Source organism: Harpia harpyja, chromosome 6, assembly GCF_026419915.1.
Source record: "Harpia harpyja isolate bHarHar1 chromosome 6, bHarHar1 primary haplotype, whole genome shotgun sequence".
Classification (NCBI taxonomy): domain Eukaryota; kingdom Metazoa; phylum Chordata; class Aves; order Accipitriformes; family Accipitridae; genus Harpia; species Harpia harpyja.
In genome coordinates, this window is record NC_068945.1 from 21,272,845 (window position 1) to 21,284,845 (window position 12,001).

General features: G+C 47.5%; 1 protein-coding gene across 2 annotated transcripts in view; it reads left to right on the forward strand.

Moving 5' to 3' along the window:
* The first annotated feature begins 694 nt into the window (after positions 1 to 694).
* Positions 695 to 12,001, forward strand: part of DENND2A (DENN domain containing 2A) — a 61,664-nt gene continuing 50,357 nt past the window's right edge. For both annotated transcript variants that reach the window (XM_052789012.1, XM_052789016.1), the window contains exon 1: positions 695 to 838. The gene's annotated coding sequence lies outside the window, so the exon portion shown is untranslated. The remainder of the gene's footprint in view (positions 839 to 12,001) is intronic.

A 12,001-nucleotide genomic window follows, 5' to 3' on the forward strand; every position in this document is an offset into this window, starting at 1 on the left:
GAGTTTGGTTGGCTCCCAGCTTTGGGTGTGTGTGAGTGACTGTATACTTCTACTCAGAGGAAAAAAAAAAAATCCCTTTTCTGATATTTTTAATGTACCCCGGGGACCAAAAGCCTGTAGGAAGAATTAATCCACTTTCCAATCCAGATCCCTCCCTCGCTTTAACGGGTAGCTCAGATCTGACCAAACAAATCTCTGTACCAACAGGGAGCTGGATTATGGCCCTGCGCAGGTGAACGGCTCAGCTGATGGAAATCCTTCCGCAGGCTTGAGGCTTTCCTGGCCAGCTGCTTTCCCGTGAAGCGTCTGCGAGCTGATCAGATGCCGCGACAGGTTCCTTCAGCAGCGGGAAGCTATTGGGAGTAACTGGTGCTGGTTTGGTAGCAAGTAGGGACTTTCTGCTTTCCCTCGGATATTTCTGTTTGTAACCGGAAAGGCGTCTTGCGCACCTCATCCCTTTTTTTAATTTCTGGCCCTGCCACCGGCAGCCCCCCTCACCTCCGTGCAGCCCCCTTCCCCGCCCTGCACCCCCCGCCCCGGCATTGCCTGCCGTCCCACCGCCCGGGGTGGACGCCGGCTGGCCGGCAGCGCAGGACACGGTATTCCCCTGGGGGGGGCGGGGGCGGTTGCTATGGCGGCGGGGCGGGGCGGGGCGGCGCTCCCGCCGGAGGGCGGCCGGGGCCGGGGCCGGTGCCGGCGGGGGGCGGCGGCAGGCGCGGCGCTGCATGGCGCGGCGGGCAGGGAGCCCCCAGCCGCGCGTCCGCACGCCGCCAGCCCGGCGCCGGGCGCCGCCGCCATGCCGGGACACGGCCCCCCACCCCCGCCGCCACCGAGGAAGGTAGGGGGGGGCGTGGAGGGGGCCCGTGGCGGGGCCGGGGCAGCGGCGCGGCGTTACCGGGGGAGAGCGGGCAGAGGTGCCGGGAGGCAGCCTGCCGCCGCCTGCAGACCGCTCGTCTCCCGTGGCGGCGGTCGGGGCGCGGGGGATCGGTGCCGCTCCAAAAAAATCTCTTAATTCCTTTTTCCCTTCAGCCACCGAATTGGCTTTTCTTCCCCCCGGTACTGCGTTCGGCTGCAGAGACGGAAACCGGGGGGCGTGAGCCGAACCCTCCCCCACTCTCCCGGCCGCTGAGGGCTCCGCCGCTCGCCCGTCCCCCGTCCCCCCCCCTCCGCTTTCCCGCCGGGACGGGGAGGGCTCCTGCTCCCTCCGTCCCCGCCGGGTGCGGGTGGGCCGGGTCGGCTGCCGGAGCAGCTCTCGACCGCGGGCGGGTGGGAGAAGGGCCGAGGGGACGTGGGGAGCTGCTGAAAAGCCGACCCAAGCGGTTCGGGAGCGACGGGGCGGAGGAGCAGAGGCAGCCCAGCCACCCAGCATGGGGCCTCTGGGTGAGCTCAGCCCTGCCTGGACTCCGGCGACAAAAAAGACGAGGAAACGCAAATTCTTTGGGGGAAACCGGGGCCCTACTGGAGCAAGCAGCAGAGTCCTCCTCAGTTTCAGCAAAGCCCTGAATCCCTCTGTGATCGTAGCGCTGCATTTCTCTCTCTCTGCTCTGGATAGCCTGCTTTTCTCTTTACTTTGCCTTCAGCAGGAGGAAACGTCTGCACTTGGGTACAGCCTGTAGCTTAACAGGGTGGCATTTCTGACTCCTGTTTGGCATCCATGAGAATATTCACCTGTCCTGGGGAAGGAAATGCCAGCTTGCCTTCCCGCTGTGGTACCCAGGGATGATGCGTGCTAATGGGTTAGGTATGGAGTTGGTGGAGGGGAACGGTGGTTGGGAAGGGAACAGGGAAGAATTTACAGCTGTCTGCTGCTGTGGTCCCAGGGTGTCAAATGGAAACTGTAGGGTAAACTGTGCAAGGTGTATCTGGGACACTTTCAGAGGATTTGATTTTATGAGTCTCCAAGGAGCCTGGCTGTTGTTGCCCAGTGCTGGAAGAGGGATGGTCTAGTGGGGATTGAAGCTTTCTGACTGCTGGGGGCTGCACTGGAGCCTCGCAGGAGCAGGCAGTAAGTGCTAAGCACGGAGTGCTTAATCATGCTCTTTACAAGAGCACAGTTTGTTTCCTGGACAGGTCAGCAAGTTGTATGGGAGCTGTTCCTCACCCTGAGGTGTTCCTGGCCACTTGCCATTTAAGCAGGTTGTTGCTTTTGGAGAGTAACGTCTCCAGCCTGGAGCTCAGCTGGGAGGATAAGGACAGGGGCAGAGGGATTTCCATGGGGCTTTCATTTGCTACTGGGAGGGGAGCTGCTGGTGTTTCTGGTGGATTAAAAAGCTGTTTTCTGTGTTGGCTGCCACCTTACTGACCACTCATTCTTGGTGTGTGGTAGCAAAGTCCAATAAAGTGTACTGGCTCCATTTCTGAACCATCAGAAAGGGAGTCGTTACTGCATCCTGCCAGAGGAAGGGAGTGCGTTTCCTCGACCCTTGTGTTGTATTCTGAATTGTTGTCATCGCGGTAGTGTTTGTGGGGTTTGTTAGTTGTTGGTTTATGGGCTTTTTTTGTTTGGTTGTTTGGTTTTTTTTAAATAATCCAAACAGTGTTTCAGCATGTGAGAATGGGTATCTACCATGTTGGGACAGACTTGGAAACAACTGAAAATGCTAAGTATGGAAATGAGAGGAAAGCCACAAGATTTCCCAGGGTAATACAGCACCTCTTTGAGAAACAGAAGAGAAAGCACTGAAAACAAAGGGCGCTGGAGTGACCCAGGATGTAAAAAGCAGGCTAAAGATTTATGGCTCAGCTGGGACCTCTCTTTGCCTGTGGGTGAGAAGGTTGTACGCTGAAGCCTGGGCTGGCCTTTGGCATGTCCCTGTCCTGACAGTCCTTGCAGAAGTTGCTCCCTGTTCGTCAGCTCAGATCCCCAAGCACAATACTTCTTGTAGACCGCAAGTGCATGTGCAGTGTCCCAAAGTGCTGCTTTCAGTTGCGTACCCAGCTCGCTGCCTTGGGAAATCTTTTAGGACATTTTGTCTGCAGAGACAACCACGTGATGCTTTCTGTTCTCCAAAAACAAGAAGGGCATTTAGATCCTTTGTCAAGTGCTTACAATATGCTTGTCTTTCTCCCATGCCTGGTGTATTTATGTGTTAGAAATGTTCATTTTGACAAGGAGATGATAAATAAAGACCACATAAGCTGCAAGGCTGTGGTTTTCAGAGATGATCTTAATCTAGCAGGAGCTTTTCCACTGAGTTATTCTTAATATCAGCCATAATAACTAATTCACATGGACAGGAGTTAAAAACTCTGTTTTGCTGGGCTATCTGGGGGCACAGAGGCAAATGCAGTCCTTGCCCCAAGTTTAAGAAATTTGCCAGTGAGATCTTCGTGCAACAGAGCCAGATGCTTAAACATGGAGAGATGCTGGGCATTTCAGAAGTGCCTGATAAGTGTTGTGTTCTTTTGGATCCCCCTGAATGCATCATCCAAGGCACCTGGTTCTCTCTTTCTTTTGTAGCACCTGACATTTATTTCCTGACTGGAACTGTGCTGAAGCAGCTCCTTCCTAAGTGGAGGCCAGACCAAGGGGAAAAAAGGCTCTGTAGTGCACCATTAAGCCCATGAGAGTGGAGAAGAACTTCTCTTAAGCTCTTGTTGAAGCTGGTTAATTGTGATGATCAGCTCTCCTAGGCATCCAGAACTGGGGTATAAGCTCTTTAGGGAAGCATTTTTTAGCGGAAGGATTTAAGTACTAGTGATACGTCTGATATGTCTGTTGGCAGGATCCCAAGAGCTGGCTGGAAGAGGCCTCTACTATGAAGGAAATGCTGAAATAGGACTTTTAATGAACTTGCATAGCAGTCCCTTAAGGACTGAGAAGACTCTCCACAGGGAAGAAGGGAGTGGGATGTAGCTAGAAAGAAATTCCTTGTTGCATTCAAGTTCTGACAGTAAATGAGTGAGCCGGGTTTTGCCTAGATACAGCTCAAATAACATTGTATCTGAGGGGTACCGATCTGCAAGCACCATTTTACCCAGACAAGGCTGGAGAAGAGACAGTGTTTTCTTGATTGTAGCTCTGAAGTGCAATGGAAAGGACAATAGCACGTTTGTCTTGCTTATGGGATTTTTCTCCAGTTTTTACCTCTAGGCAGCTTTACCAACTACTGGAAAGGAAAGCAAAGGCTGAAATGTGTGAATAGGCATGCCATTTGGTGGTGGTTTCAGCCCAGGTTTTAGTGAAGACCACTTTTGTTCTTGGTGTCTGTGCTCAGCTTTGTGTACACCATATGATTGAACTGCAGGCTCCTAGCTTCATGAAGGCTGTGCTTTTTGAAGGCTTTCGCAGAGGCCTTGGGTGATCTTGAAGTTGGGTGCCTAAGACAAAGAAGCTGGAGTCCCTGGAGCTGCTGACTCTCTACAACCTGAGTTTTCAACCGAGGGCCATGTGCTCTGCGAGGGCCAGGTGGAAGTCTGGCACAGAACAGGCTGAGGACCAGTTCAAGGTCTCTGTTGTCAGTATAGCGCTAAAAGGCATCATCACTGTCTTACATAAGTAAATACTTAAGGTCTTGTAGGCCAGTCCTATTCAAGATCTGTCCCAACCTTTACGTGGTTTGCCACCTAATTGGGTCAAAGTACTCTGTGTCTGTAGACATAGCACTGATGAGGTGAAAGTCATAAGGCCCCAGTCCCATTCCTGATAGGAGCAATGGATACTTGCCTGCTGCTCATGTGAGTCTTCACCAGTTCATGTCTTTTAATGAGCCAGGAGCTCGGTGCAAACTCACAGCATAGACCTGTGCACTGAAACACCTTTGGGGCTCTGCCATCATGATGGTCCTGTCCCTTCTGTGGCAAGATGGCTCTGAGCAGCTCTGAACCATATAATGTGGTTCCATCCCATTACCGTTGCAGTTGCCAACAGAGGTTGTGCTCTTGGGATGATCCTGGTGTGATGGCCAGAGTAATCCTATGCTGAAACCCCCTGGGTTTGTACTGCTCTGAGGTAAATATGTCGCCTAAACATTCGGTGATCAAATGTGGGGTGCCGCATGTGTGCGACAAAGACCCCCAAAAGGGGGCTCATGAGAAATCTTCCTTGCAACAAGTTTGAAACACTAGGACTCCTTTCTTTAATGCAGATAACATATATTGAGAGCCTTATTTCTGTCTTTTTTGCAAATAGTACTGTCCCACAGTAAAACTGAGGGGAAGTCAAGCATAGCTGGAAAGATAGAAACTAGAGAGAGTAATGTCCTGGTGGAATGAATGCTGTGAGTGCTGGTATAATCTTCATTCTTTTTCAGTGCTTCTTCCCCTACCCAGGTTAGGGAAACCAGCTGCAGCTGGCATACTGTTAGTTCAAGGGATTTAGCAGGGCAGATTCAATAGTTACAGTGGTGATTAAAGGTCAGTTTTTACTAATTAAACTTGTTACAAGTTAGTACATCTCTGAGGCCTTCTTGTACATTTTGGGCGAGGTCAGCACCCCATTGCTGGGACACTGCCAGCCAGGTTTGCTTGGGGTCCTTTTTTTTTTAAAAAAAAAATTGGTCATGCGAATGAGAATTTGGCTTGAATGTTACCTGTTATCCTTATGTGCTGTTACACGTGTCCTTTGCTGAACATGAGATACATCTGTGTTCAGAATCTGACAAGCAACTCATGGGCGGTTGGGGTAAAGCCTTGGGTTGCTCATTGGGAGCAGGGGGGCCAGGAGAGGAGGTGGTTGCCCTGTGGCCAGGCTGCTGTGTTCAGCCTGGGCAGGAGTTGCTGGTCATCAGTTCCCCTGCGCTGCAGCCAAAGCTCTTGCTTAGCCCTGTGCTCCTGGGCTGGGACCTGGCAGTGTTTATGCAATGAAAGAGAGCAGAAGTTGGCTTTTCCCGAGCACTGCCTTTGCCCATACATGTGCTGGCCCAGAGCCAGGATGGAAACTCTGTCCTCATGAGCAGAGAGGGGGAGATGGGAGGGGCGAGAGACAGAGAGGGGCCCAGAAGCAGAGGGAGTTAAAATAAAAACACCAACCCACACAGAGGAAAACCTCTAACAGATGGGCCTGGCTATCCCCTGGGTTCTTCACGCAGTTGGCTTCACGTGCAGCGCTGACAAGGTCTCATCTAGGAGTATGGGTATGGGGCATGGATGATTTTGAGATGCGTGATGGAAGATCAGAGTAAAAGGCAAAAGGAAGGAAGCTAGACGGGTAAGTTAGTTGTTGTTTGGCTCTATCGGTGATGCCTGAAGTAGGATTTGTGAGTTGCTACTGGTGCTGTGCCACTAATAAGGCAAATGCTGCTGCATGAGCTGTTGGAGGGGCGTTACTTTGTTTTCAACTGTGGCATCCTTTAACTGTGGCAAGTCTTGTCTCCTCTGTAAAATAGTATTGCTAATGCTGATGGAGGTTTGTTTCACTGGTCTTGTTCCTTCTAGCACACATATAGCAGAGAGCTATCGATCTGGATTGAGACTAGTGTAAAGATAGGTTCTGCAATTAGATGCTGGCAGCTGCATTTTCCTATGCCCAGCTCCTCATTAGGCATCATGGTAAGTAATGAGATTTGCTGAACCGTTCAGCACATGGGGTGCCGACCTTGCTTGGAAGGGTCTTGCCTTGGTTAGATATCTGTGCAGGAGGCTGTGCCTGGCAGAAAATCTGGTCTCAGAGAAGCAGTCAGAAAAGTTTGGCTCTGAGCTTGTTTGAAAATCTGGCCCAGACACTTCAAATGTCGAGAGCTGATGATGGTTAGGGGCAGCTCGAGTGGGGAAAGGTGCCACCTCACTTGGAAGAGTACAAAAGAGTTCTGGGTGGGATCCTGCCAGGCACTGAGACTCCTGATCCTGCAGATCCCTGAGAGTAGATGGCTCCTGTCCAAGTTCAGGCACGTAAGTTATGTTTCCAGAAACTTACTGGGGACTCTGGCAATCCACCAGAGAGACTGTTGCAGGGGGCAAGGACTTACTGCTCTTTGTAACCAGAATAATTTAAAATGGCTAGATGCTCTGAGTTTTAATTAAATTTCCCTTTGGGAATAAAAGTGGTGAAGTGTTTCTGTGATCCTGCTACACTTAATTATTCTGTACAGTGCCCCCAGTTTGGCAAATCGTTTAAGCAGACGTGTAGGTCTAAGCACATGCTTAAATCCAGAGCACTTTGGCTCCCAGTGCAGTACCTCATTCCTGCTCAGGGAAGTTTGGACTGGACTTCATGCAATCTAATTGAAGATAGTGGGCTTTAAGCATAGGCTTAAAATTAAACACCTGCTTAGGTGTTTTCCTCATCACAAGCGGTCTCTCACACACCCAGTTGTATTCTGAAGAATCATTTTACATTAGCGATATCCTTGAACATTGCTTTCCTCTTAATATCCTGTGAGACTTCTTGCCAAGTGCTTGCTGACAAGCTGTGTTACTGTGAGCAGTTCAGGTGAGATGCTGTCACAGCCCTGGTATTTTGCTAGCATTGTGAATAGCCATGCATATGTGAATGATTAAATCAACTCATCAGGGTGTCATCTGGAGAGGAACAAATGCTGAGCTTGCTTTGCAGGCGGGAGGAGGATGAGATCCCCCTCTGTATTTTTTGCTGAAAGCTTTTTCCCTCTGCAGATGTGCAGCTGCTGTAGTTCTTTGCCAAAAGCTGGCCGTGACTTTCAGAGCTGAGAAACGTGCACACATCTGTTTGCAGAGGAGAGCAGCGAAGGGGCTCTTGTCCCCTGTCCTAGGGGATTATGATCTCGTGATAGATAGTGCTGGCTGTCATGGAGGGAAATGGCAAATTTCACAGGGCACTGTGAGGGCCCTGCATAAATATGAATTTGCTTGCCAGTGTCAGCCAAACTCCACCTTGCTAAATTAAAAAGGAAAGAGCTTCCAGAAACTTTTCAGACTATTGGAGCTTTTTCTTTAAAAATGTCAAGCCCCCCCCCCCCCCCCCGAACATGGGTATATTATCCATGTACTAAAATACACAGTGTTTCAGCTGCAAAGTGTGATGTGAATATAGGCTTCACATTTTCTTTTAGGTAAGAGTCGAGTCTTGGGTTATTCAGACCTCAGAGTGGCATAGTAGCAAAGGGAAATAAATGCCTCTTACTAAAATCGAGATGGATGTCTTCTCCAGCGTATGTAGCACTTCAGAAATCAACAATGGGGCCAAAACCAGACCCTGAGGCATCCTCCACAGTCTACTGAAGTCCATGGGAGCTTTTCTGTGAATCCAGTGAGCTTGGGATCATGCTGTAATTGAGAATCTGTTTTTCCCTGCCTTGGCATGCTAGGCTGTATGTGTGGTAATCTGTAGTCAAATTCTGCAAGAGAATTTCTTACTGAAAAGAGATGTATAAAGTATTGAGCTTTTTCCAGATGATGTAAGAAACCCTGATCTAACTGGCTGCCATTTTTCAGCTTTCTCAAACTCTGAGAGAGGCCTGAGAGGTTTCCTACTGGGAAACCAACACATGGTAACTGGTTTTTGCGTCAGATTTCTGTCTCTGTCCCCCAAGATTACTATGAGTGACTCCAAGTTGAAGTTTTGCCATGGTGTCACCTCTCACAACAGACCTGTACTTGTGTTGGTGAAGGATAGTGACAGCTATCACTACTTGGTCTGTGCTACAGCTTGCCCCATCAGTATCCTTTTGTTTGCACAGTAGGAAACTTTCCTTGTAGGATGATTTAGTGTACACAAATTCAGTGTGAAACCAAGGTTTCCCCTGTTAAATTCCTCCACTAGTCAGAGAAAGACACTTTTGGGTGTGTTTCAAGGAAAAATAGGATCGCCTCTAAAAGGTACAAATTTTTGAACTAACATTCTGACCTGTAATATATTGCTTCATGTCCCACTTGCTTAATGTTTGCTTTTGTGGGGTAAAATTATTTTTCTGATCCAAAGGAATCTGGAAACATTATCAGAAACAGAGGACTTGCCCTGTCAGAGCAGTGAAGGACTTCAACTCTGACCAGCAATCACTGCAAGAATAAAAATTCTAGCTTTTCTGTGCTTCAGACCAAACTATTCACATACGGCAATCCCAGTCCCTCTGCTCCTTCATGCTCAAGGCAGCCTTCCATTAGATTTTTATTATTATTACTGTTAGTAGAATAGAATAGACTATTTCAGTTGGAAGGGACCTACAACGATCATCTAGTCCCACTGCCTGACCAATTCAGGGCTGACCAAAAGTTAAAGCATGTTGTTAAGGGCATTGTCCAAATGCCTCTTAAACACTGGCAGGCTTGGGGCATCGACCACCTCCAGTGTTTGACCACCCTCTCAGTAAGGAAATGCTTCCTAATGTCAAGTCTGAACCTCCTCTGGTGCAGCTTTGAACCATTCCCACGCATCCTGGCACTGGATCCCAGGGAGAAAAGATCAGCACCTCCCTCTCTGCTTCCCCCCCTCAGGAAGCTGCAGAGAGCAATGAGGTCACCCCTCAGCCTCCTTTTCGCCAAACTAGACAAGCCCAAATGACAATGTGCCTTCCAGCCCTTTCACCAGCTTTGTTGCCCTCCTCTGGGCACATTCATCAGTAGTGTTTTATTTTTACTTCAGGCTCCTGGTAAAGATCTGCTTTTTGAAAAATCAAACCTGACCTTGGATTACATTGATTTTTCCTTCTTTCTGTTGTCGAGTAAAAAGAAATTTTCAAAAAAGCCTGGAAACAGGTAGTCACCAACCCATTCTTTTTTGCTGAAGGACTTAAGAAGTTCACCCGTCTCGCTGTCTCTGTTCAACACGTAACTTTTTTCTTTTTTTTTAAATTGTGAACATTATTTTGCAATAGATGAGATTTTTGTGTGACTTGCCATTAAATCCTTGAATGCGGAATTAAGCAGAAAATTGTATAATGCAACTTTTCATAAGCAGTTGTTTCACAGAGTCAGCATAACTTGGCGAAACACTGATGAAGCACAGTGAGATGTATGTGGGTGAGATCACCAGAAAAACAAGTGGTGTCAACTGTCATTGCTGCATTAACTTTAGCTGAGCAATGACCTGGAAGTGAGGTTAAGGGCTTTTTGGTGCTTTGGAGGAAAATTCTGTGGTATTTCTTTTTCAGTTTTGTGGTTGAATAAAAAAATGATGTAAATAACTACTTGGAGAAAGGTGACAGGGTAGCCCCATCTCTTCCCTTTCCTCCTTTTTTCCTTTCCAAAAAAAAATGTGGTGGGAAGGAGGGGAAGCCTAAACAAAGCGTTTCAGCTCCTTGTGAAGGGAAGGTACACACAGAGACGCACACATGCTGGGTAATGTCGTTTCACAATAAAGAACCTGACTCTTGTAAGCTTCCTTCAGATTACATCAAACATTTTCTTGCAAGTTTCTCTCTCTGTTGGGGTTGGTTGGGGTTTTTTTGGCATACTGAATTTAGATCAAACTTGGCAAAGATTATTTCAGTTGATCAGAAACCATAAGTAATTTACTCATCCAGCAACACTCAAACCTGTTTGTGTTTTATGCAAATTGAATTGCTGAGACCATGCAGCTGTATTTCAGGTATGTGAGTGCATCTTGCCCACATAAGTTAGTTTCTAGACCCTTTGTGATCAGGTAAGAGAAACAGGCACTTTTACAGCACAGTTCAGAGTTTGTGAGATGTTTGCCTCGGGGAGAGAGAGTACTTCTAGAGCAAAAATTACCTTGAGAATATCAAAGAGGCTAAAAGAGTAGCTCACATGGACATCAAGAGTTAGCTGAGAAGGGTCGGCTCATTGTTCCAGTTTAGTTCCTGCATAAAATATTATGTTAATCTGAGGTATCTGGGAGCATATTTGCCATATAAACTGCTTGCTCTTATCGCAGTGTACAATATTTTCAAAAGTCAGTCTCGCCAAACATAGGACCCGAGGCAGGACTGATTTCTTATTCATCATCGTTTTTACCTGTCATCAAAAGTCAGATTCCTGTGAAGAAAGTCTAAAGAAAAGTGATTTCTTAGTTTTATATGATAACTGTATTTACAAACACTATACATCTCTAATATTCTTTTTTTGCTTAGGAAGGCATATAAGGAAAGATAACTTCTTGCTAACCTATTTCTAGAGCCAAAATTTCTCCTCTGTCTGTCTTTTTAATAGGAATGCAGTGGACCCATTTGGAGAAGTGGATGACAGATTTTTATTAAGTAAATGCTATCCAGTCTGAATGTTTGAGTTACTACATGTGGAAGAGATGGGAAGAAGAATGCCTACTTGAATGCCAAACATTTTTCTTACCAGCCAAAAAGTAAATCAAATATAGCATTACATAAGCTCTTCTTGCACCTCTTCTAATAGGAGAAAGGGAATTTCCCCTAAAAGATCGAGTTTAGGTTTAGTTTGCCAGTAATGTCTGTAGACATTCTCTTTTCAATAAAGGAAATCTAGTTGTTATCAAAAGATCCATTGTGTTCAGCCATGGATAATTAAAGCAATGTAGTGCAGCTTCTGTCTTTGCATAAAGAAGGTGGTTCTGGTGAGGAATATCTAACTGGCCTGTTCACAGGCTATCTAATCTAGAGAACATGTGCATTTGTTAAAATCACCATCTTCTGTGGGGAGAAAAGCATTTATGGACAGCCTCTTTCCTGAGCCAGACCTTTAGAGCTGAGTGTGTAATACAGGTATTTTTGGCGCAGGGGGGGTGGAAACTTCACAGAGGAACCTGCATATCATCAGGGTGTTGTACCAGGTAGGTCACTGGTCTGCTAGTGCTGGTCATCTACTGTGGGAAACCTCATTTCTCACCCTGCAGGAAAACTTTGTATCTTTTTAACATGGCATGAGAACCTGTAAGACTTGTCCCCTCCAGAGAGGTTTTATGGACTTGAGCTGAGGGACTCTGCTTGGGTTTCTGTAGGTAGACCTGTGTTGGTGAGGAGCAGAAATGAGGTGAATGTGGAGGGTTTGGTGGGTGAAATGCAAACCACACCATAATCACTAGATGCAAATCAATACCTTCAGTACAGCTAGGATTTTGCCTTGCATTGCACTGGAAACAAGATGTTTATGAGCATTTAAGATGAAAGGAGATGATGTTTATTAAATAGTTCCGGGGACAGAGCCTTCCACAAAGGGT